General features: G+C 39.8%; 1 long non-coding RNA gene across 1 annotated transcript; it reads left to right on the top strand.

Moving 5' to 3' along the window:
• The first annotated feature begins 177 nt into the window (after positions 1 to 177).
• LOC114445519 (uncharacterized) lies at positions 178 to 25,005 on the top strand. The gene is made up of 5 exons (XR_003671659.1): positions 178 to 330; positions 4,342 to 4,344; positions 4,402 to 4,414; positions 21,449 to 21,451; positions 24,992 to 25,005. It is a non-coding gene; the product is annotated as an uncharacterized LOC114445519 (long non-coding RNA).
• Positions 25,006 to 25,601: the final 596 nt, after the last annotated feature.

Here is a 25,601-nt window from a genome sequence, read left to right as displayed (position 1 = left end):
ATGCGCACTCGCTGCCATTCTACAGCCGGCCCGTCCCATTATATTCCACCAAACGTCATATTCGTCATCACTGCCATTACCACTACCAGCACCGTTCATGCTACTGTTGCTTTTAATGGGTTCACAGTGTATATAATTGGTTTTATATAAGGTTTAAAGTCTGTGGGATGGTGGTTGTAGTTTTTCTGGAAACAAACACCATTTGTCTGATCACTACAAAACCTCACAGGGTAGTAGTCCTGACTGAGCCAGTCAATTTGATGTATAATTTGTATGAGTGGCTAGTGCTAGTTAGTGCTGTAATTATTTTAAGGCTTTTATTTTGAAAATGTCTGTGTTTCCATGGGTGGGTTGGGAACCCTATTTAATACATGTCAAAACGTGTTTAAGTGTTTTATTTGGAAAGTCCATGTGTATGTGTGTGTGTGCAGGTGTGTATGCTGTGTGTCTGCATATTTCTGGGTGACTTGTATGTAGTTTACCAGCCCTGGTAAGGACTGTAATGATTTGGAGGCTTTTATTTTGGAAATATGTGTCTGTGTGTGTAGATTTGCCTGTTTCAGTATGGTTGTGTATGTGTGACTGTCTCTGCCTCTGTATGCATTCATACAGTGTAGTTACATTGGTTTTGAATGAGCTCAATTCATTGTTAATGTGAGTGGCCATATTGGATCATGTAATCAGAGAAAGCTCCAAGTCAAAATCTACAGTGTGTGACATCATCCCACTAATAATTTCTTGGTTTTTGAACAAGCCACCTTCCATCAGTGTTTCCCTCAATCATATCAGAATCAGAAATACTTTATTGATCCCAGAGGGAATTTGCTTAAGAAAAGTAAGAGCTAGATTTTGAATATCAAGATGTGTGTTACTGTTTAAATAGAGGCAAGAGTACAGCACACCTATTCAACTCTACAGTGTAACACTATGGCAGGTGCAAGGTGGAGGCATCTGTTTCTCTCTTATTTGTTTCCCTCACTGTCATGCTCTGCCTGTCTCATCAGTCTTTTCTCTGTCACCACAGAGACCACAGAGTGAAAGCACATTTCAGCCATTTCCTTCTTCTCCTCTGTTCTACTATTCCCTTCACTCAGAGCTGAGGAACCACAATGCTGGTTATTAACTTTCTCATACCATTTATCTCCCTTTCAACACCACCATTACCTCCCCCTGCATTCTGTCATCTACTCTCTTTCACCCCCTCCCCCCACACACACACACCATTTGTCTGTTTCAGCCTCATCGTATTCTCCATTTCTTGCTGACACCTGGTATGTTCAGCACCGCAGACCCACCATCCTACCTCCCTGTTCCGATACATTATTGTGTCTCCTGATTGCAGGTGCAGAACTCTTCTTGTTACACCTGTCAGTGTGATCATGAGATCACAGCACTGGCAGAGAGCGTTTGACCACAGAACATGAAGCCATTGTCAATCAAACAAAGGTCATAGTAGCCTTGATAAATCTATATTGACAGTCTCTTTAAATGTCTGCTGGGGAATTAATTTACTGCTTCTGATATGAACCTTTAGCCCTTTATCCTTATCACTTTTATTGCTTATTGATTTTCAGTTTGAACCATTTTTGTATCTGTTTTCTATTAGAAGACAAATAATGTGCATTTTTTATTACAACCTGGAGGAAGAAAAAAAAACATATGGAGGCAGAAACAGTCTTCACTTCATGTAAATCCGATCACAACAAGACTGGAGATGAAGTCTACCAAAATATACCAAACAAAATCAGAAAAACAGCAAGGCCTTTGGCTAAAGTTTAGCCACTAAACCAAATTGTTTAGAAACCCACACCCCAGCCATTAGTCCTGTTTTCCATATAAAACAATCAATTCTTCAGGGGGTTTAAAAACTACTGATGAAAACAGTATGAATCCCCACTCTGTTCAACATGGTATAAATCCTTCCCCGTGCATATTGAATGTGTATGTATTGCAATTGATATTTGAATGATGTTTGTATACATATTGATTTAAATGAATTAAAGACTCACAGGGATGATGCTATTGTGGCTAGGCTAGCATGCTAAACCAGAAAGGAACCTAGCCACAGACCTCAGGATAATGGCACACAGACACAACACATGTCACCACATACTTTATGACAAAAAAAACTTTGAAGACATAATGAAACCTAAAATAATTAACAGCAAAAGTGACTTACCCGCTGCAGAGATATGGTTGGATATTCTGAATCCCTCCAGCGTCTCTCCACACTGTCAGAGGGCCTGTGCACGGGTGGAAAGCCAGTGTGGGTCATTGCGTCATTTTAGGGTTGTAATGATAAAGAGTTGCAACGATTTGTGACACAATATGAATCATGGAGGTTGAAGATAATTGCTAGTTTCAACAAACAGTTTTTGGCATGTGTGAACAGCACTGTGGGGGCAAAGTGCCTGGCAGTGGCTTTTTAAAAATCAAAATCATGCTCTCTCTTTTGCTGAGATAACAAGCGAGCTGGATTTAGATACAAAGTGAAGTGAATTCTCAGCTAGTGTTGATTGCTGTTTGTGTTAAGCTACAAACAGCTCATAGTCTAACTGAGCTGCTATGAAAATAAGAAGTGGCTCATGTGTTACAGCTCAGGCAAGGAAGTCTCCTTCCACTCTTGTTTTATTCTTATTATGGTGCAACAGAACTTGAAATAACCATAACTTCATTAAAATAATCCAGTTTCTTGTTGCAGATTTTAGTCCGTCTTTGCCTATAACTGTTGTTTGCAGGGAAAATACTTTGGAAGTTGTGGCCAATTTGTTCATGTTTATTAGGACCTACAATCTTTTATTCATTAGTTTTAGTTAGAATTTCTCATCTTGCTAGAAGGATTTAAATACAAAAAATGGTGGCTTATTTTGAAGACACTTCCATATCCAGATCCAGAAGACAGGAGTCACAGTCTCTGCCATCTTAAAATGGGCAACATTATACCAAAATGAAAACTAAACTTACAGTCTAGTACAAAGACTGTGCCTACTTTTTTCCATTCATTATAACTGGGGGATTAATTTTTATATAACTTAATTTAACCCTTAAAGGTATGCATAATAACCTAGTGCAAAACTGCTTTGAATAACAGGTGGGAACTGTCATCAGCCACTGCCAAGATGGTGATGCTGGAGTGTCCCACTATGAGCTGAAACCCACTCTTCAAAAAAATACATAGAAGCTCCATCTGTCTGTTAGCTCAAAATGTACAACTGCAATTCTACGTACTGTGGTTTCAGAGATAAGTGCTGTGTATGCATTTTTTTTCTGCTCACTATGATTAACTTAATTTCAACAACGTGAAAAACTGATGAAAAAAAACATGCTACATGCATATTAAAAATCTTAGAAATGAAGCAACTGTGAATATGCATTTGCAAGATTTTTTGTGTGTGCATTGCTGTGTATGCATGTGAGCATGCATCTTCTGTATGTGCACATTCCTGTGGCTGCTCTCTCCCATGCCCTGAGGAATTTCCTGGAGTTCCCCGTTTCCTGATCACCTGTTACCGTCCTCCATCACATGCTCACCCACACAAACACACACAGCACAGTAAAAGGTACATGCAAGCCCTGCAGTATGACCCACATCATGTACACACCCATACTGTCACTGTCACGCAGCAAGAAGACTTATTACAAAAGGAACCCATCCCTTTCCTGATTAAAGGTGAGTGTGGAGCTGTGCACATGTGTGTACAAACTACACCCAGGAGGTCAGAGTCTGTCCTTGATGACGCCTGAGTGAAAAAGGCAGCGCAGCAAGTCAGGCAAGGGATAGAAAAAAATGTTTGACTGAATGACACTAAATGTAATTGAATTGCATAGAAGAGTGGCTTTCTTTGCTCTGAATCTATGGTACAACCATCATTGGTCAGTAAGGCTAAATGTTGTCACAGCCTTCTCATCACTCATTTGGAAGTGGCTGAAGCTATAAAAGAACAGCAGATAATCAAAACAGACATACACAAAGGAAAAAGGCTGTCTTTTAATACAATAGGAAACAAGTTCCAAAAGCCTTCATGTGGCCAATGACACTATCTCAGGGAGGTGATGAGTAGCAAATGAAAACCTACATTGCTGTACAGTAAAATCAGAAGTGAATGCCAGCTGTGGACACATGTGACCACAGGAGAAGTGCTGTTCAGAGACCAAGGTGGTCACATGTGGAGCAGATGTGTTCATGTAGAGTCCTAAGGTGATAAAAGACCCACTGCCTGACAGCGAGCTCTGCTTAAAGTTTAATAGAACAGCACTGATCTCCCACCAACACCAGATAACAGTTTTAACAGCCCTGCACGTGTGTGTGTGTGTGTGTGTGTGTGCCTTCTCCTACCTCAGCATGTTTGTTCTCTCTCGAGCATTCATGCATCGACCATACTTTTTCCACCTTTTTCTGAGTGTGTGTGTGTGTGTGTGTTTCCTGCTATTGTATTTTACTTCAGATTCCACCTAGCACCAGTTTGTCAGTATGAGTGTTTTCCAGAGGAACCAGGCTAGGTGAGGTGCCGACAGTTTCCATGATAGGTCATGACTTTTGGTCCCAGGTAATGCAGACAGTTATAAACGCCCAGGTGGTCCTGTTTTAAAAATAATACAGGATTGTTATTTCTGCAGTTTATGAATTTATAAAACAAAAAAAGTTGTATAACTCTACATTACTGCACAAAGGGGCAAAAAGCAGAAAACCTATGGAACATTAGAGTTGAACAAATAACTAAATCAGCTACAGACACATAAAAGTAGACACACACACAGACAATAGGGCACAAAGAGGATTCTAATGGACAAAACTTGTTACTATTTGGATACGAGTACAATTGGTCCTCTTTCTCTCTTCTAATGCATCTAATATGTCATAATGGATATCTGGAAAGGAAGATGGATAGGAGGGAATGATACAAGGTAAGGATGAGCCACTTGAGAATGAACTGCATGTGGCAGACTGAAAAAAAATGTCCAAGGTCACAGGAGAAGTGCTGTTCAGGGTAAAACACTTCAGAAACATTCCTCTTACCCAGCAAGGCTAAATATAGGCTCATTAAAAATCTAAAGAGCCCATTGAGGGGTAGGGGTGGGGGGTGGCGGGGCATAGATGGGAAAAGAGTTTGTCAGAAACACAAAGAGAGCGAGATTAGTAGGAGAGATGGACAGGTAAAAAAATGATTTAAGAGGAGGGGTAGAGGTGATGAGAGATATAAATTCCTGTTAGATATAATGAAAAATTGAGGCACACAGAATGAGCAATAGGGTGTTTCTGTCCCCCCACCCCACACCAGAGAGAGGAGTGTGTCACTTCCATCACATAGCAGCCACCAGCTTACCCGCTTCTCCTCTTTATTCTCTGCTCTCATCCAGTATTCAATAGCCCACTCCTATTTGGCCATTAGAAATAGAAATGGGAATAAAAAAAACGCCTCATTGTCATGTTTCACTTCCATTTCTTCACTAATTGAAAAGTGAGGTAGAGGAGCAGGTGATGAGGGTTAAAACAGACAGGGATTAGAAATACAAAAAGAACAATCAACAAAAAGACAATATCAAAGAATTATTTTAAATATAATTATACAATAAGTTTGAAAATGAAATTAGGACCAGCATGTTTTTTGTGGTTAGCAGGAGCAGGTGGCTCTGAGGAAAAACATTGAACTTCACCCTGAACTGCAGGACTTGCATTTAAATTAAAACACTTGTTTCTTTGCAAAATTAATTCAAACAACTTTGACTCAACATTTTAATATCTCGTAGGTCCTTCTGGATTTGTCTGGAGTATATGAAGTTGAAATCTAGTGAGTATGCACATGCACACACTATTTATATACATCTTAATATATATCTTATAAAATCAAAGCAACTGGACTCACAGCACAGTTTTCTAAAGACGTCATTCCCCCAGGTGGCTTTATCAGTTCTGTGACCATTTCTGTAATTATTCCTTCTGCCAGAAGGGGGCGATAAATGATCTGCACTCTAGTCTTTAACAGAGGGTATTGACGTTGATGTAAAGTGATATAAAAATGATCCAATATGACTTTTAAACACAATTCCTCCATTATTACAACAAGATAGTTTATTGTTACCCTGACAGAACCTTGTTTTTAATCTTTGCTAAAGCCTAAAATAGCCGTAGCATACTCTATTCAAAAATAGCATTAGCATTGCAGCAGCTTATACTAGTGAACTACAGCTGAGACAAGCTCTTTAGTCACTAATATAAAAGGAAAATAGAAAACTGGAAATAGATGGGTAACAAGATCGCAGAGTGTATGAGTGTTTGCACAGCGTAATGAGGTCTGAGAGGTACTCAGGTGCAAGTCTATGCTGATTCCTTTATAGAATAGGCACAAGTAGCATCAGCAACGAATGACACCAAATGAGCTATGAAGGGAGAAAAGAGGAACAGACAGAAACAGAGAGATAGGTCTTGAGAGGAATGAGAGCAGAAGACGAGAGACAGCCTTTGAGGAGAGAGCAGCTGTTCAGTGGAACAGCCGCAGGGTAAATTTCAGAATGCATGACAAGGGGAACCTCCAAGGCCTGGGTACATACATACACACACACACACACACACATCCAAGATGGAATATGATTCGTATCATGATGTATACACATGCATGTGTCCTGTTTCTGCACAGACATGCACAGGTGTGTACTGTTCTGTAGCACACACATATGACTGATCACACAGATGCATGTGCCCGAATGTTTCAGCTGGAAAGGGCTGCTGCGACTGTCTAACAGAACTAGATGGAGCCAGTTAAACTGAGTGTGCCCAGACTATTAATTATGGCATTCAGTGATACATAAATAGGCAAAAGTGTTTGGAGAGATACTGCAGCTTCATAATAAGAACACATGAGGAAGCAGATTACTTAGCATTTGAATAGAAATCTCCTAAAAAATGGCAATAATTTAAGCAGAAGTTGTTTGCTTTAAAACTCCTAGTCCGTGCACAGTGGTTTCTTTATGGACAGAGACACAGAACTTTCTCAATTTATTTTTTGTTATCTGTAGCAGAGGTATTTACACTACAGCCTTTTTTGTAAGCTTGTCAATGATCAATGCCCAGCATTAATCCATCAAACCAATACTCTTCCATTAGTCAAAATAAGCCAGACTACCTGCAATTATTAAAGTGAAATAGGAAAGGTATACTGTAAGTCTTGGTCCAACCTCTGTTACCTTAATTGGCTCAGTTTCATTCACTCTCTCCTTCACTCCCTGTTCACTCATTACATCCTGTCTTCCTTTGTGTCCGCCTCCACCTCCAGGGGCAGCTAGGGCAGTTAAATTATTTTACTGCTGCTCTAGTTTTACTGAGTGGGGAACAACAGAGTAAACACTAATTAACACACACACACACACACACACCAACACCCATACAGCTACATACTCGCCTTTTGGGTTGTGCCCTAACAAACCAACATTTTGTTAACAAAAAGGTAGAATAAAATGCATTATACATGCAGTATGTAATAGTATGTGCATCTTGCACAGGAAAGACATTTCATGTCTCTACATCCTTACATGGCCTGTGGTACTTCAGCAGCTAATTAGCACTGGCCTCATCAGTAGTGGAGAGCTGTGCCATCACTTATTCAACACAGGTGGTGAGGAAGCAGAGAGAAGCTGCACATGCATAATAGCATGACTGTGTGTGGGTTTGATTGGCAGGTACAGTATTGACTTACTGGGGGTATCCTGACTGATGACTACAGTATGAACACATGCACACATGTGAGTCCGGAGAGACGATGTGTGAGCATGCAGACACTAGACCGCAGTCAGCGCCTCTCACAAAGACACAAGAAGAGTCGACAGAGAGAAATCTTGACTGCCGGCTCTGCCCGTGACTGTGACTCTCCTCCATAGACTTTTCGCTTGTGTAACTGCATGGGAATGTGTGCAATGTATGTATGTACGTCAGTCTGATAAGACTTACAAGAAAGCCTTGGCTGTTTTTTTTCTTCCAGAGGTAACACTGACCTTCCTGAGGAATCAAAAGCAAGCTTGCCATTCACAGACAGCGTGGCATTCTCTGTAGGCTCTGTCTCTGTGTGTTTGTGATTCAGCCATTATTACTGTATTGCATAATGAATGTATGTAAGGATGTAAGTGTTGATGGAATGTTAACGCATTAATGAACTCTTTGTGCAGTTTCATGTGTGCATTATGCATAATGATCAAGAATCTGTGTCAAGAGTGAAAAAATGAATGTAAGTGGTTCAGTGTGGTGTTGCTGAGACAGAGACAGGCCCAAGTGCTTGAGTGAACTGAAGTTTCTTCGATTAACCTTTCTTTGCTGCTGCTGCTACTGCTGCTACCTCAGAAATATCTGCTATTCTCAATGCAGACTATGTTATGTTTGTGTGTTCATGACATGGGCAACACTTTCTTAAGATCAGATTGTGATCAAGATTTTGCATCAGTCTGATTCAACAACAAATTCTGGATCCAAACAATGCAAGTTGTGTGCTTTGTACACCCACCATCGAACCTGATGTGTGTGCTTAATGGTTTCAGAACCAGTCTTACAGTTTTCATGACTCAACTTGAACTTCTTTCTACAAGAAGAAAAAGACAATGATCTGATAAATACCAGCAGATTTTCCAATTGATTTATTTAAGAGTGTGAAAACTACACAAAACTCACCTCCATTGTCTTGGGGAGGTAGCAGGGATTGATGAAATTGATTCCTCAACACCTTGTTAAATAAAACCCAAACTTTCTGCATGGATAGTGTACCTCATGGAGAGCAATATTATAGGCTGCAGCCATAAAAGGGCTTTTTATTATTGAAAAGACTTGTGCTCTCTCCTGTGCTTACCTTTTGAAGTCTTAATGAAGTGAGCCATGTTTGCAATGTATGCTTAGACCAAGAAAGTGTCCATTTACAACACTGTGATGGGTAAACAAAGTATATAACTGCCAACATATACTTCTAGAATTTATATTAATCTTTTAAAATTTTAAAATTGGACCACCAGCTGGAGAGCTGGAGTCACTTAGAGAACCATCTTACTGCATATTCTTTTAAAGTTGTCATATTCTGTTGCCTGGACTCAATCATATACAACAGCAGAATTGTATACTTAAAACATCTAACTGCTGTGTTTGAATAAGCACAAATAAGAAAAAAAGGGGGACCAAATTTGAATAAGTGGGAAAAAAAAGACAAATTCACAGTGTGTCCTGGTCCTCAATGATACGCTGTGCCAGGCTTCAAGGCTGTGAGGAAGATGCAAGAAGAGAACAAGAGAACAGCCCTGGAGAGAATTACTTGTGTTTAAACAGAACCAGAGAAGCTGGAATTAATATCTGGGTCGCAGTTTGTGTGAATATGTGAAAACAGGATTGTCTGTAGTACCAGCTGCTCTTTGATAGGCTTCAGAGGCCCTGTGCGGACAGATGCAGAAACATAACACACATACACCAACACCTCAATATGATGATAGAGACTGAAATAATGGACGTACATTCACCATCACCTACAGTGAATGTCAGCAGCAAGGCAGCTGTGGGATCAGCTTAATCAGCTGTGAACCAACAGAGACGGAGGAGAGGACAGAGCAGAAAAGTGACTTTAAAAGAGCAAATAATTTATAAAGAAAAAAGATGCAGCAGCTTCCAGTGGTGGAGGAAGTACTGAAGCTTGGTACTTAAGTAAAAGTACAAATACCAGCAAAATATATACTCAAGTAAAAGTAGAAGTGCTACAGCAACTTGCTACTTACTACTTAAGTAAAAGTCTTAAGTACTTTTAAATAAGTATTAAAAGTAAAAATACTCATGCACTGAATACATATTATTGATTGCAAAGGATATCTTATATTTGAACAGGTTAAAATAATCAAAGAAATCATCTTAAAATTAAAATGGACAATGTGTAGTTAATTTACATTTTCAGTACAGAAATCCATGAAATGGACAGGTCTGTGTGTCATGAGGCAGGCTGTGGGCATCAAGTGAACAGAGAGGCTGGTAATAAAAAACAGGAATTCACCATTTTACTGTGTAAGTATTCCTGCTGTAGATTAATGTTATGATTCATGTTAATCAGACATTAATAGATTAGTGTTAGCAGACAGTAGCTAACTAGTTAGCTAACTGAGCCAGAGCACCGGCATCATGATTAAGGCTCATTATAGAAACACAGCATGGCACCTCACATCAGTCCAGCACAGTTGTATGAACACAACTGCATAAATGTACTTGTAACTACAGGCATTGTAAAAATTTGTAGTGGAGTAGAAAGTACAGATAATAGCTGCAAAATGTAATGGATTAAAGTATAAAGTATGCACTATTATTTTTACTTAAGTAAAGTATAAATACATAAAAATTTACTTAAGTACAGTAACAAATTACAAATTAGTTAGTTAGTTACATTCCACCACGGGCAGCTTCTAACAGAACTGATGAAGCTGCTTGGATGAGCAGCGAAACGTCTTCAAGAAAACTCTGCAAGTTCAGACGCCTCGCTTCAAATGTCACAATGAATATGACCTGGCTGACTGAAGATCTTCATCAACATCTTCTAACCGGGGTCGCTTATGTTTGGTTAAATACGTAGCCCTGGGAGGCTGAAGCCCCTTCCATTATATTGTGATAACGCATATTTATGACTGATTGATGGCACAAAGGTTACTTAAATCAGTATAGAAGCAGAGTGAGGAACAACTTTATACCTTCTTATAAACAGTAACTGTGCAGCTACAATGCCAACAGCAATGAAAAGTAATGATGATCTGCACAGAGCTGCATATCTGTCAGCATGAAAAAGGGTGAGGCCATCTAGCCAAACAGCAGCAGCATCTGGAGCTGGTCACCAGCTGGGCTTTAGCCTTCCTCACAGGCATACAATGCGCCATCACCAAAGACACACAGCAAAATGTTGTGTACTGTTTTTTTCCCTTTATATACTCTTGGTATCTTTTTTTGGTACTTTCAATTGTTTAAATTAATAATTGTGGACAATTGTATAAGCTAAACACTGCTTAGTACACACCATCCTCTGTGTGGTTAGTTCACAAAACAATGAAGCCCATTAATCCATCATTTTCTCATTTTTAATGAACTAGTTTTAGGAATAAATCGAGTGAGGAAAATGAATCATGTCTAACTTTTTGCTAAACGAGACAAACTCTGTGTTTGCTGTATTATTAGCATCACTAGGTCACCATTTAATAAACAAACTACCAAACTGACGTTTCCTCTGTATTGTTAAAATGCCAGCCACTCACTCAGAGTGAATCACAGCCTCTGTAATGATAAACACTTTCACCGATTTAGCATTTGGAGGTGTGCGTGGGTGTTTTCAGAAACTTTCCTTCTGTTAAACAGAAGGAAAGTTTAGAAAAACTGATTGAATCCAGAAAAAGTGCTCGAGTAAAAAGTAAGTGCAAGTGAGGTTAGTCAAGATATTCTAAAGAGGGAGGTTAAAGAATGACAGCAAACGTCACGAATTCTACTGGCAAATTACCCTTCAAAGGTCTGCATAACATATTCTACCTTAAAAAAGAAGATTGTAATTTTCACAGAAAATGGAAAGTCACAACACAATTATATTGAAAGAGGAAACTAAAACATCCCCATAAAGTGCATGTCATACTCTGCTTTGTTGTCCCATAACAGCTGGTGTTGTCGTCGCCACAATAGCTGCCTGCGAGACAGGAAACAGGAAAGGACAAATTCATGTTTATTCACACCAGCACGGCAAAGGATAACACACACACAGAAATGTGCATGAATCTAATTCATGAGTGTGTGCGTGTGTGTGCTGTGAATACACATAGAGACAGAGTGCACTCAATATGCTTAAGGCATAGCTATTTGGCCCATGCAAACACTACGACACACGCACTCTGCTGTAAAACTGGAAGATAACAGGACGACCAAGTCAGGAGAGTAGTAGCTCAGGTCCTCTGTATAGAGTTGTGTTTATACTCTGCCAGGTGCGGCGAATAAGCAACACGCATTTCATCTAATCTAGACGAGGCTTTATCACTAATCTGCAGTAGCTGCTGCACAAATACAGAATTACATTAGATTAGAATAAACTTGTCTGTGTGTTTTGTAACCTGCTCAGTGGAAATGTGTTTCTGCTTTTTATATTTGTCCCCCACGCTTCTTTTTTTGCTGTTTCAATTACACTTTGAGTCAACAAACACACATTTGTGTTATTACAGGAAAAAATCACAATCTCAGGACTATCTAAGACAAATAACAGGGAGAGAGGTTCAGTAATTGAATTGCAAAGTGTTCCGTTAAAGATCCAACACAAGGTATCTTATCTTTTATAACTGAGAAACCGAACAGCATACATTTATAGTACATGCCGCATTCTGTTCACACTTAGCATTAGATATCATTTTCATTTAAAAGTGCAGGTTATGACAGCTGCAGCTGGTCTTGTTCCTCCCACACACCAATTAAAGACCACTTTCCATGACTCATAATTCACTCTTTTCACTCCTGGCTTTCTACACGATCAAGTAGGATTTCTTTAAGCCTTCACTTCATGTAACATTGTTGTTGTTGTTATGCCTCTCATCAGTCTGCCATTCCTCAAAAAGTCATCACAGCACTTAAACTTGATCGCTTAGGCTTTGTTATAAAATCCTTGAAAGTCCCTGAATAACTCTACAGCTGTGCCTGACCTGCTGGTTTAGAAAATAACTCCGGATCGATCCAAAGTTCACCATAAATCCATTATCCATTAATTATACAGATGACACCTAATTATAAATCATACACCTACACTACTGCTTTCCACCATACATAATACACCCTGTATTCATACCTGGTAGTAACATTCACCTTGAGTGGACATCTCTTGTACAGGAGTGACACATTGAGACCACGACACATTGAGATCACTGTAGGTCAACTGTATGTGAAGTTGGATGTTACTTCTGTTATTCTTATTCTGGTGATACTTTTACATCTGTTTTCTTTCACTGGAGGTCACTGGTCACTTGGTGTCTTTGTGTGTAATGGTGATAATGGGTAATATATAAAAACAATGTAATCACACTTCAAATGCACTTAGAGTATGTACAGCTGTTAGCTACAAGCATATGTTCATTCAGTACATGGAAACAGGTTTCTGAATAAATAACATCGTGCTTTGATGGTTGTGTGTTTTGGGGCTCCTGCATGCATGTACACCATTAGCAGGGTAGAGAGTGGCCTTCCTAATCTGCTTTCTCCTAATTAAAAGCCTGTGACTAAATGGACCAGCACTGGAACTGTCTGCCAGGGAAATTAAAAAAGGAGAGATGAGGACAGAAGGAAGAGGGAGGTGGCACAGAGGGATAGAAGGACAGAGAATAAAAGGCATTGAGGATGGAGCGTAACAGTGGGTGGGAGAGAGAAGGAAGTAACAGGCGATGAGAGGTAGAGGGTGAGTCAGGGTGGAAATAGATTAGAGAAGGCATGGAGAGGACAAAAGGTGAAGAGAAGGAAACAGAGATGGACCAAGAAGGGAGAGAGATGAGAGGAAATGGGATTCAATTCAAAAACATACATCCACAATATCTAAACATGGGACAGACAAATTGTTCCTCCCTGCCGTTAACATTTGTGGTTACCATGGCAACGAGTCCCTCATAAACAAATAGAGAAAAACAGAAAGACTTTACATTTTCAAGGACTGAAAGATCAACCTAATTTTACATTTGGCAGGCTGGCCAACAGTAGGAGTGGTGCAAAATACAAAATCACTCACTGTATAGAACTGTTCAGTGGTCCCTCCCATTCTTCTACAAGTTAGTGACAGCTCAGAACACAGACAGGTTGTTTCACATTCAACTTTTTGACTGCATTAGAATGCTCACAGCGAGCAGCATGTTCGCACACTCTCACAATTATGAATGAAGCTTTGTATGCCAACAACACCATTGTTGAGATATGCTTTCTGAACAGACAGTGCCATCCTGTGCTGCTAAAAAGATGCCAAAACATCATCAATCAATGCAAGACACATGATAGAGAGAGAGAAAAAAACTAAAGAGAGAAAAGATTGTGAGATCAAAGGGAACTCAAATGTTGCTGAATGAAACCCATTCTCCATTTTAATATGCTTCCAACACTTACAAGCCTGAACAGGACCTCTAGAGTTGCTGCAGAAAACTTTTACCCTGCAGCACATACATCTAAATTCTGGAGGAAACCGTCTCATGTCCTACTAAGCTTTGTGCCTATAAGAATACAGGTATTAGGGGCGCAGCAAAAACAAGGAGGGAGAGGAAGAGAAAGTGGTGAGGGAAGACAGCCAGAGATGAAAAGATGGAGGAGATAAAGACAGAGACCGAGTGTTTGATCATCCCAGCTGAATCAGCAGTGTACTTTAGCTGAACGCTCATACTCTGCAATTCATTTATATGTGTCAGTCTCTTCCCTGTCGCTCTCAGTTTCTTCTCTTTGCACTCCTCTTTCTGCCTTTATACTCTTTAGGGTCTCTTTCTCAGCGCTAACACATGCCAGTCTTTTCTTTTTGCCTCCACACTATAAAAAACCCTGATGTGATTATATAGTCCCCTCAGTCTGCAAAAAAAATGCCAAAAAAATGAGTTACCCTGAGGCCTTGAATCAAAGAATATAAAAATATTCTGCAAAATGTAATACATGCTAAGTGAATGTAAGTGGGTGCTTTCATTCAGACTGCCTTAAGGTGCCATAAGAGCCTGACACTAACATTTGGACTGGCAAGCAATACATCTCTTTTAGCTGAGTATGGCTGCTCCCGACAAAGATTTCTTTATTTACAGTAGGTATTTATTTTGTGCCAATCGCACTCCACTATGAGCTGAAGGGGAATGAACAATTAGCTGGTAAATAATTGGACTACGAGCACAAGCAGTTGGTGCCCAGTTTTGTTCGTCTCAAGGGCGGAAAGCAGAAAAACAATATCAATCTTTTCCCATTATTCAGCAACAGTTTGTGCTTGAGCCAAGGGAAGAATAATTATTTAGCTATGTCAAGTTCAGTGTTTGGTAATTTACAACGCTGGAGTCATCATTCTGTAATGTTCACATGTAGAATATGTTACTACACCTAGGACAAAGTGGATCATCAACAGTATATGATCATTCATCAATAAATAAATACTGTAAATATATATATATATATATATATATATATATATATATATATATATATATATATATATATATATATATATATATATATAAAGACATTTATTTTATTAATCAATGGATTTAGCCTATCGTACACAAATTTCTTTAGTCCCAAAATTACTGGTTTATGTATATTCTCAAATAAAATAAAAGCAGCCACATCTAAGTCTTGTGACTTCCTCCCTCTCTGTGCTCCCTGTCCACACTTACAGTGATGTGCCATTTGCTCCATTTATTATTGTAATGGACTCATATGTTCAAAAGTATTTCCCTGCCAGACAGGGTCTCGTGTGCCCGGTGGCAGGTGAGGAAATTAATATCAAAACATTCATTATACTCTGCGTGCTGGAGCTCTATATGTGCACTGCGTGTCTGGCAGGCAGAAAGGTAGGAGATCATATTCAAAAACTACATTTGCAGTATGTTCCTGTAATAAAGGTGCAATGTGGGAGCAGCAAACGTGTGTGTGTGTTTAAGGAAAATTCAGCAAAATGGTTTTATATGTACATGTACTGAATGAGTGTAAAAACTAGAGGAAACAAGAACAAGACAACAATGAGTGCTTCAGTGGTGAAGTTATCAGTTTAAGTAGCAGTGACCTAAATGTGTGAGAAGGCCTTTGAAAAGAGGATCATTGGTTTGATCCCTTAAATTGGCAAAAAACTAGCACAGACAAAAACAAGGCTTCAATGGAGAGGCTCAGTGGTCAGAAGTGACTCCCTGTTGAGAGCGTACCCATTGTAACTTTTTGGTGTAAAATAGGACAATGTTTGAAAAGATTTCTTTTCTGGATGAAAAAATGAAAAATGAAAAAAATGTTGAACTAAATGTAAATAATATCACAGACCAGCTTCCACTGAACACTTAAAAAGGAGGAAAAATCTATTTATATTTTCTAAACAGTGTAGGAGGGATGGTGGCATCTGAATACACATCCATGCCTTAGCCCGCTCAGTGTGTGTGTGTGCATATGAGCATCAGGCTGTCCTGTCACGTAACATAGTAAATACCTCTGCAGACCACCACCAGTGAAGCACAGGGATTAATGGGCCATTTGAGGCTACTTGACATTTCTGACGCCTATTTCTTCTGCAGGCAATGAGAAACACAACCTAGGATGCCCCCGACTCCGACACACACACACACACAGGCAGGCTGCAGGTGTGCAAACACACATTTATTTTAGCAAATTTGATATTTTAACAAACTCATATTTAACTTAGAAACACACACATGGAGAGTAGAGTGTGGGGTAGCAACCTCTCTGCTATTCACTCACATACAACTACATCCATAAACACAACACGTAGTTATAGGTTAATTATAATAGCAATATCAGCACTCTGTCAGTTCAGCTGAATTATTCATGCTATGACTCACAAATGTAACCAGCTTTAAATCTCAACCTCAAACAACACAAAAACCCATCTAGTTTAAGTAATGTGTCCGATGGCTGAACATTAGGTTAGACAAACCTCTTCATAAACAGTGCGTCCTGGGCAAGTGGAGGCACTTTTTTCCATAAAAGGTTATTCTCCTTTTTTTTGTTGCTGTAGCAGCTCGACACTAAAAACAGAAATGCAAAGTGGTATCGTTTATTTCCTTTAGGGCTTTGTTTTTTTTACATTATGTAATCTTTAAGTTTCCATCCTTCTTTGATGCAGCTTAAAACATCTCAAGTACAACTGGATTAGTGACCATGAAATTGTGTACATGTTGTAATGGTACCTAGAGGATGAATCCAACAGACCGATCAACAGACATTTAATCTGGTTAGTGTCACCATGAGGGCGATCGGTTCAACACTTCTTTATAGACAAATGACAATAAGCGAGTGAATCACAACATTTTGGTTTGTCCAATAACTCATATGGTCGTAAATATGAGTAAATATCTGACCTATCAGCCTCAGCTGTTGTCAGCATTATATGTTAAGTGGAAAATAAGAGCACACTCACCCATTAAACTGAGAATTAACCTATCTTTATACACCATAAACATGGTGATAGTGGCATAATGAGACGGTGTTTGCATAAAAAAATCCTATATGAACATTTAGATAAAACAAAACAATTAGAGTTATTACTTTTTATTGCAACATAAATTGTATGTGGGTCGGTGTGGATACATTGTTGCTGTGTTTAATTCTAGTATTTAATGCTTTGGCAGTAGATAAAGTGTTTTTATTTTTATAATGGCTGTAAAGGATTTAATTTCTCATTTTATGACTCTCCTGTGCACTTGATAATAACAAACTATAAGGCAATTACATCTTATTTAGCTCTGTCAGAGAAAGTGTTGTATGCTTAACATGTTGCTCATGTCTCACTCTGTGTGTGTGTGTGTAAGAGAGGATGTTATATTTAATGTGCTGCATGTTTAATGTGCGTCTGTTTGATTCAGTAACATGTGTGTATATGTATACATGTGTGTTTACATGTATATTATGTGTGTGTGTGTGTGTTCATGCCCTCATAGATCAAGTGGGTATTTTTTGAGCTTTTTTTCAAGCTATATACTGTATTGTATACTGTTGTTGTCACCATGTTTGTCCTCTTGAGTATGCACATGTGTGCTCATTGGCCTGATGTGTGTGTGTGTGAGTTTATGCCTGCCTTTAATGGCCACTAGTTGACTTTATTTACGGTGTGTGGGTGGGTTTGTTTGTTGAACACAAGAGAATCGTGTCAGTGGAGTGAAGCGATGCAGACAACAGATAAGCTTGTCATAATAATCCTCCCTTTGCCTTGTGAATTGAGCCAGCTTAATGCACCTACCTACTGATAATCTACCGCAAACACATCCGGAAACAGACAAGCAACACTCATACACACACACACACACACACACACACATGCCAAACAACTGACAAATAACTACAGCTACAAACACTCACACCGCCAACACACAAATTGTTTAATTGATAATAAGTTGTTAAACAATGGATTCATGAGCCCCTTCCAAGACCCACTGCAGTTTGCATATCAGCCTGAGGTCGGGGTTGATGATGCAGTGACATATCTGCTGCAGAGGGCTTACTCCTCTCTGGACAGACTGAACACCACAGTGCAGGTCATGTTCTCAGCCGAGACTGTTGAGGATTAAGTTAGAGAAGATGCAGGTGGATGCTCCTCTAGTTTCGTGGATTGAGGACTACCTGACAGGCTGACCACAGTTTGCGAGACTGCAGAGCTGTGTGTCTGACACCCTGACCAGCAACACTGGGGCTCCTCAAGGAACTGTGCTGTCTCCCTTTCTATTCACCATCTACACAGCTGACTTCCAGTACTGCTCTGAGTTGTGTCACCTTCAGTACTCGGATGACACAGCCATAGTTGGTTGTGTGGAGAACTGACGGGAGGATGAGTACAGAGCCCTTGTGGAGTGTTTTGTCAGGTGGTGTGGAGAGAATCACCTGCAGCTGAACGTGGCCAAGACACAAAGGAGTTGGTGGTGGACTACAGCAGGGATAAGCCCCGCCCTCCCCAGTCTGTATCAGTTCCTGGGGGTCCAACTGGACAATAAACTGGAGTGGTCCACAAACACTGAGGCTGTGTACAAGAAGGGCATGAGCAGACTGTACTTCCTGAGGAGACCATGTTCTACCAGTCTGTCATGGCAAGCACCATCTTCTTTGCTGTGGTGTGCCGGGGATCAGGCATTAAAGCAAAGGACGCCAACAGACTGGACTAACTCATCAAGCAGGTGGGGTTTGTTGTTGGCTTTAAGCTTGCCAACCTGGAGGAGGTGGCAAGGGAATAAGTGCTGGCTAAACTGCTGTCAATCATGGACAATCCCTCCCACCCTCTCCACAACACTGTATGTGTATGTGTATAAAAGAGTTTTTGCTTGTGTTTATTGTATTTCCCCACAGGGATTAATAAATCTAATCTTCATCTGTGTCTCACTTCAGCTGTTTGCTGTTATGAGGCATTTCTCGTTCTTGTCTTTTTCTCTTGTAACAAAAGATCCCACTTCTGGTCTTATAGGCAATCCTAAAATTCACTAACAAAAGGGGACATATGCATTTTTTCCCTAATGACAACACAGCAAGAAAATTAAACTTTAGTGCCAAATGCTAACACTTATATTTAATATCATCTTGCATGAGCAATCTGAGGAGCTACGTATGTGGCTTTCTCTGCAACTCCTGCTTGTACAACTCAATACACTTCTCATAGTTTCTTTTCTGGTTTAATCTTACTGGCACTTGCAGGGACTTGAGTTTGAGTTTAGCAGTTATATATGTCAAATCAAATAATCTAATCCTGAATGAAACTATGACCATCCCTCTTATGGAGTTTCTAATGGGCAGGATGACAAAATGCTCCCTACACTTTTGCCGACCGAGGGTGTCTGTGTTTTTCTCGAAGTTCCAAGAAGCCCAGTTAGAGTAACACCCACAATGCACTCCGGCACCACCACCACCAGAAATATGTATTATTACACACATCCTTCTCAATGTAGTAATCTGTTGGAGCTTCTATTGATCATCACTCCTGTGTGTACCAAGAGGCCCCCCGAGAGGATTCCTACCTCTCAGCTTTCAAAGATAGATGCTTCTAGTTGTTCGCTGAATTCATTCGTGCCTCAAAGCAGCAGGGGGCATTCCAGTCAGTAAACAGCCAGCAAGGCTCACAGCGGGCACAGCCAGCTGCATGTAATTTGATCCCAATTTTAGATGTGAACTCATCGCTTCCCAAAATCCTGTGTTGTTTTTATCAGGAGAAAATAAACTGTTGGGTTTGCACGGACCAGTTCTCTGGATGAACATTTCCATTAGGAAATCAGTGAAAGCAGGTTCGGGACCTAAGTCAGTGTAAGTTTGCAGATTTTGATTACACTGGCTTATTTTTACTATAATTAAATGTTTCACAGTGGAAAAAGCTCATCAGTCAGTAAACCATCCTAGCAGATTTATCTGTGTGAGTATTGTGTGTGAACATGCGTCACACATACTTTATTCACCAGTACAGGGTCATTTCCCTTTGAATACAGGATGCCATAACTCAGGCTGGAGTTACAGAATCTCTAATTACTGAACCCTGGAAGTAAAATGCAACATGTTCCATCCAACAACACACAGGTATCGCATCCCGATGATCTACAGTTGTGCACTTTCTTCCCTCCTACATACTCACACAATGCAGGTGCAGCAGATGAAAACACCTTACAAGAACTGCATGGCTCGTTGCTCATGCTGCAACACACACACACACGGTAGTCACACACATGCACGTTCATACACACACAGATGTTGAATTCATTAAGAGATTCCCAAAGTGTAGCCAAGAAAGACAGTCTACTGTGGGAACCTGGGGGAATCTGCCACTCTGACCTGAGCAGACACATTAAATACCTACAGGAAATAAAACAATAGAAGCAGGAGACATACTGCATTTTTTACAGCACATGACGAATAAGTTTAAGAGCAGAATGCTGTAATTTTACCTGTCCCAGTCAAAGAAGGCCTCATGCAGTTTACATGAAACAAATTTCAACCATAAGATACAACCCTTAGGCTAATGTGATACTTTACATACACTAGTAAATTCAATCATATAAAATATGTGTCATAAGAGCTGTCCAATCAGGTCGTGACCTTATACATGTGCTTTTTGTTTTGCTGTACTAAACATAACAGCCTGAATGCTAACGTGAACCAAGGTCAAACTACAATAATAACGATTTCTCCCATCTGCAACAAGCTTCTTTGTTATTTTTGATCCTTAGCTAACTACAATGGCCATCTCCATGTTGATCATAGGAATTACAGTAATTGTGGTTAATCACCTGACCACACTGAAATGCAAGCCCTGAAAACACAGATGTTTTACAAGCTAATAAAAAAATCAGCCACTTGTTGATATGGAGAAGAAAATAAACGCTTTAAGTGTAATTTCCTGCAGACTTTAGCAGAATGATTAGTCGTCTGAAAAAGTCATTTTTTCCAAATATGTAGTTGTTGTGTATGTATTATTAAAGCTAAAAAAAGTAACACTTTCACTATTATTAGGCACCTTAATAACAGTCCTTGTAGTTCAGCTATAGTACAAGTCACTATTACGCAATGACACGATGTAAATATTGTTTTGACTGAGCAACCCTGTAAACATTTGATTTGCACTTACAGGTGAGAATTAGTATCAGTGCACATACAGTGTAACAACACAGTGTAACAGTTAGGAAATCATGGCAGCAGTGAAAGAAATAAGTTTAGCATTGAGAAAAAGGACTGTCAGCACCTACAAAACAGGAGAAGGATGTACAAGTTTTTCAAAGAGCTTCCAGGTTTCAACTGGCACAGAAGGTATTAAAGGTTTAAAGAGAGTCAAGGTAGGAAGCATAAAATTCAAACGCTTTGGAAAATAATAGTGACAGATGTCTAAAAAGTCTAGAACATCTGCCAAGATGTGAATTATTTAGCCTAGTCTGGAATTGAAATGTTGTAGAAGACAATCCTGCACATACTGCAGACCAAGAAAAACTGAGACCCGACTGAGCTATGCTAGTAACAACCTGGAGAAGGATTACATATACTAGAAGTGTATCATGTGGTCACATGAAACAAAACTACAGCTTTTGAGTCAAAAGAGATGTTGCCATCATTTGGAGAGAGAAAGGAGAGATGTTTAACCTAACTAACATGGTTTCAACAGTCAAACACGGTGGTGGAAGTAAAATGCTGTGGAGCTGCTTCTGGAGCTGGGAATCTTGTCAGGGTGGATGGAATCATGAAAAAAGGAGATTAACAGAGTGCCTAATGCAATCTGCAGCAAAAACTGGATCTTGGTTGTCATTTTCTCTTCCACATGATACTGTCCTGAAACATACATCTCTTACCTCCAGGAGAGCAAAGTGGATGTTACTGACTGGCCTGCAACAAACCCAGACAATGGCAATGGCAATGTGCAAAATGTCTTTGCTGTTTTGAACAGAATGTGGGGAATATTTGAAAAGGTATGACATTTTCGTATGCAATAGACTGTTGTACTCTACATACATGAACTGGGTTAAAACAGGTAAAATGGATCCAGTTTTGTCTTGCACCTGTTCTGTTATGATCAGTCAAACATTTTGCTTTCTGACTGAGAAACAGTCCCACTGTGAATGCATGCTAGCTCACCTCACTAAAACACTAAGCACGTCTTCATGTGTTGAGGCTAATCCCCTTCATCTGACATTAAGCCAAGGGATGGAAGGATGAAAAGGTAAGCAGGGGATGAGAAGAAGAAGAAGCAGAGACAAGAAAAATAAAGAACAGTGCTCTTTGCCAGGTTGACCTTTGACCTGTGGTGTATGGGGTCAAGTGCCTGCAGAGACAGTGGCATTTTGTGACAAAATGTTTCTACACTTTAAAAGCAAGGTCCGATTTTTAATTGACTCTTCCTATCTGCAGAGGTGTTTTAAAAATATTTTCAATAACAGATGTATCCAGCCTGCTTTGAGTTTGAAAACTTATGGAAGCACAGATGTGTATTCATCCATTAATGCATGTATCTGGGGAAAGTGTGATCAACATGCCTCTGCAGTGTTTTCCTGCAGGCACAAGTCATCATCAGGGCAAATGTAACTTTTATGTTTCTCTGTGCGCATGTTTAAGCTTCTGTCTCTGTGTTCTGCTTCAGAAAAATAGAGCCTAGTGTGATGAGACACACTTCTTGTGTAATATACTGTTGTCTTATGGAGGCAGACACACTCTGAGACATAAAAATGAATAAAGTATCCTCCTGACTGACTAAACCATCTGTCGGTCTACATCAAGTTTATCTGCCGTTCTTTCCTTCTGTCTTCTCTTTCTCCAAAAAGAACAGGTTGACCTCATTTTTATTCCAGTGTTGGTTTTTCATTCCCAAGTGTAACAGACTCTCTGCCTTTCTCCTGCTCCGTATCCCTTCTTCCCTTTCCTTTTTATTCTTTTCTGTTTTTTTCCTCCCATCATCCCCCCCCAGCTCTCTTTCCTGCCAAAGTCATATCATGATAGACCAGAAGTCAGCCCCAAAAAACACCACCTGAGGAGGTCTCTTACTCAAATAATAAGTTTGGCTTTTATCAGACCATACACACATACACACACACACACGGACATATTATCAGGACCACACCAATTCTGGGAAACCAGCCCAGTTGGACAAAAACCAGAAACTCTATTATAACAACTTGTAAGTAGAGGTGTGTATGAGAGAGAGATAAGTGTAGAGCACCTATGTCTTCAAAATGAGCTTTGTTTGTCTAACGCCACAGTGAGGGTACATCGATTGGCATGACTTATAGAGACAAAAGACAAATGGAGGCTGCAACAGATCTCCTCACACAGCCTGCTTTAGTTCTATGGACATGTGCAGCTGGTGCCCTTGCATTGAGTGACCTTGCTGAGAAGCTCGAAATATGCATCATGGGGACACTTTTGGATTGTCTCATGTACTGTTTGGGGGTTTTGGCATGCAATCTTTTTTAATATTGTCCAAATAAATGACTAATAAATAAAAAAAAATATTTTGGGATGACAAAATCTTCCTTAAGAGTTCAGATACTTCATTAACACCTTGAGAAAACTGATTTGGCATTTCAATCTTAAAGGGATCAATGCTTAAGGTAAAGCACTTATGAAACAGTGATAATGGATGTGGAAGGTTAAAAAATGACATACTTCCAAATCCAGAAGCCGATGCAGTGGACCTCTAGAAAGCAGTCCATAGACGGTATCATCACTGTCAAAGCGGTGACCACTGAGCTCCTTCCCAATCTTGGGGGACAGCAGTGCTGGGTAGCAAGTCGGATGCATTGGTGTTGGACGCGTTCACATCCCCGGATGGCTGCCATTACAGACTTGTGGTTTTCCTTGTAGCAGAGCGCTCCTTTGGGCAGCCTCCCATGCTGGATCTTTTTGATTTACTCCCATAGTTCTCTCAAGAGATCAGCCTAGTATAGGCCCTCATAATAATGTGTGTCCACTCTTCATCTCCAGTCAGAAATAGTCTGACAAGTTTCATCCATGAAGGAAATCTGAAACACAGAGAAACCTCCTAGGATCCGCTCTTTGCATGTTGTGCTAAATCCACTTCTTATCAAGTCCAAGCAGTTTAAAGACCCAGATTCAACATCTAAAAGAGAAATTTCATGAAACTTATTGGCCTGAGACTTTCTGCCTAACTGTTCTAAGAGTTGAACCGCACATGCATGTAAGCTTAGACCTTTTGCCTGAAGTCATTGACATACTGATCACCTCCTTGTATGTTGTGTATGCTATGCTATTTATTCACTTATACCACCTAAATGAGTACACATACACCAAGCCACAAAAGTCAACCAGGTCTTATTTATATAATATTTATCAAACTGAAAAATGAATGACTGAGATGTGGATTAAACCCACTTTTCAGGCAGCAAACCTGCTAACACCCATAGACACATATTAGACATTTGGGTTATAGTGAGTCAATGCACTGTGTTGTTGCTCCAGGGGAGACAAGACAAATGCCAGATTTCAAGCGGACGCACACTGTGGACACACACACAGACACAGACACACACACAAAGGAGAAGGAGTGGAAACCATATTAAGAGAAAGATTATATTTCCTACTGGCGCTGTAATCCACTGAACACCTTTAATGCTCTCACTCCCCATTAAAAACCATACCTTATCTTTTTAAAAGTAGTATTTACAGTATGTTCTGTTGCATCAACATGGTCATCACATCTCAGCTCCATCTGTGTTTTTACCATGAGTGATAATTCTCTCATCTTCAAGTGTGAAATTATTGTCCATGCTGAGATCCAGATTGTTTCCCTCTTGTTAAAGTCTTGGCAGGTTACAGTTTGAGTGCAGCAACAAATGTATTCATGAGTGTGTGTGTGTGTGTGCGCGCGCGTGTGTGCATGCGCACAGTACAAGGCGTATGATATATTTGTGCCTGCCAGCGATCTTTATGTGTTCTTACAAATTCACTCCCCGGGTGCATATGCCTTTTGAAGCTCAGCAGGGTATTCTAATAGCTTTTAATTTTAATTAATTTCCTCTCCCTATTAATAACCTATATAATTCCCCTAAGTGGGTCCAAGTTTTAAAGGTGCTGCATAAGTCATTAGCCAATTGCTGGGTAATGGGTAGGCTTTGCTGCTGACTCAGCAGAAACCACAAGTTGGCAAGTTCATCCCATAAAGTCTGAATATCTCTCAGCATTAGATGAAATGGAACATGTGAATGCAGGTGACCAGGAGTTAAAGCAAAAAAGAGCCGCTAGCTGTAAGTGTGTGGCCAGAGAGTGAGGGGGAAAGAGCCAAAAACTGAAACCAAAGTGGAAAATCTACCAAATCTGCCATAAATACAATGATAAATCCAGTCAGTGTTTGGATAAATATAACGTACATTCACTACATATTTGATCTTTTATTTTGTACAGCACCAAGCCGGAGTGGATACCAGTAAATAAATAAAACAGTAAGACATTTTTTGTT

Source organism: Parambassis ranga, chromosome 13 (genome assembly GCF_900634625.1).
Source record: "Parambassis ranga chromosome 13, fParRan2.1, whole genome shotgun sequence".
Taxonomy (NCBI): domain Eukaryota; kingdom Metazoa; phylum Chordata; class Actinopteri; family Ambassidae; genus Parambassis; species Parambassis ranga.
This window is presented reverse-complemented; position numbering and strand designations above follow the sequence as displayed.